We start from the raw sequence: 1,963 nt of genomic DNA on the forward strand, positions 1-1,963 counted from the left end.
CTCCTTTCTTTTCGTTTTTCTTCTGTTTGTTTTCCCCCCAAATATTTTTGCTTTTTTTGCACTCTTTTCCACTCTTCTTCTGTACTTTCACTTTTTGGGGGCATTTTCTGGCACTCATAGGCCAAATCGGGTGCCACATAGTGCTGCACAGTGATAGGAGGCAGCAAAGCCAGAGCTCCACAAAAGTAGGGGTGAAGAGATGGGTTCTGGGGGTTTCATCAGGGAAGAGAAGGGGTTTGCTGTGTGTAGGGGAGGCAGGCACATCCATCCATCTAAACCTAGTCCCAGGAGATTTAAGGACCCTTGCTGGCCATCAGCACACAGCTCATCCCAGTGGGAATTGCTGGGGAGGAGCCAAGTTGTGTCCTGCACAGGGGCACCCTGCAGGGCTGGTGAGGCCCCAGCTGTGGTAGGGTGGTGGGATTGAAGCCAGGACCTCACTGTTGGCTCTCAGCATGCCCAGGACCACAGAAGAGCAGAAGCTCCTCAAGTGACCATGGGAGCCATTGAGCAGGTTAGTTAGTGAGGGCCCCTTACAATTTCCCACCCTGTCTGAGGCTCCTCTGTCTTCTTCTGGCTCCCCATCAGAAGAGGCTGAGCTCTCTCCTGGAGTTTCCCAGCTTCAGGGCACTCTTCTGAGCAGGCTGTTCCAAACTTTCTCCCCTCAAGCCAGGTGGAGAAGACTGGGCTTTGCTCCTGGCCAAGTAGAGCACTTGGCTCACTGCATCATCTCCTGGAGAGCTTTGCCTCGTTGGCTTTCCAACATCTTTGGCAACAGCTTCAGTGTGCACAAACCTCTCAGTGCTGGTGCTGTGTTTCTTCAGCTCATCAACCACCTCAATTAGTGGGAGGTTGGCAGCAATGAGGAGGCCAAGGGAGGTGGGCAGTCAACAAGGGGGGCAGCAGCTCTCTTGCTAAGGGCCCTCCATTCCTGGTTCCTGCCCACTGAGCACTAAAGCTTTTTTCCCTGCTTCCAGCAAGCCAAACCCAACCTTAATCCTGCATTTTCATACCTTCTGCAGCTCATCAAGCTTAGGTGTCCACTCCCTGGGGCTCCCCATGAAGCAAAGACCTTGATGGCTACCTGTTTCTTCCCCAGTAGCTCCAATACCTATAGTGACAAAGCTCATCCCATACTTCTTCCCCAAAATCCACAGCTCTCCTCATCCCCTAGGGTGCCTCCAGCCTCTGTACTTCACTGGGTGCCCAACCAGCACCATCCACACCTGTTTTAGGGAGCCATCACAGCAGATCACAGGAGTTAACCCCCTCCTTATATATCGATAGTGTTATGTACTTAATAGAAGCTGCATTGAAACCAAGACAAACTTGCTTTGGTCCAGAAAGTTGTCTTTTGTTACAAACCATGGCATGGTGTAATCATCTGCAGTAGGGGTTATCAGGTCCTGCATGGCTAGTGCAGTCCAGGAGCACAGCCATGGTCTGTGGCACATATCCATGTAGAGCATCCTGGGGCATGGATGCCCTTTCCAAGGGTCCTCCAGCACACACTGATGTGCCTTCTGGTGGCTGTTTCTCCCTCTTTGTCATGCCAGGGTGATGTCCAGGTTCAGCCTGTCCCACCCATGGGACAGTGCTTGAATGTACAAAGGGTGCCACAAACACGTTTGGTAAAGCACAACTTCCCTCCTCCCCATTTTCCCCTTTGAGCCTTCAAAAGGCTCCTTCCATGCACAGACCAGGCAGCTCCTGGGGTTGTTCCATCCCACCCATGGCCCAGGAGGGACATCCACACAACCCCAACCCAGGTGGAAGCAAGACCCAGTGTGGTGTCACCCTGCCATGGCTATGGCTGCATCGCTGCTTCTCCCCTCAACACGTCAAGCAAAGGCACCCCAAGTCTGGCATGGGAAAAGGGATTCCCTGTTTTTCACATGCATTGTGTGCCAGCAAGGCTTGTTGCTGTCCCCCATGCTAACAGCACCTGTGTGTGAGGACACTC

Source organism: Acanthisitta chloris, unplaced genomic scaffold (assembly GCF_000695815.1).
Source record: "Acanthisitta chloris isolate BGI_N310 unplaced genomic scaffold, ASM69581v1 scaffold19079, whole genome shotgun sequence".
NCBI classification, from domain to species: domain Eukaryota; kingdom Metazoa; phylum Chordata; class Aves; order Passeriformes; family Acanthisittidae; genus Acanthisitta; species Acanthisitta chloris.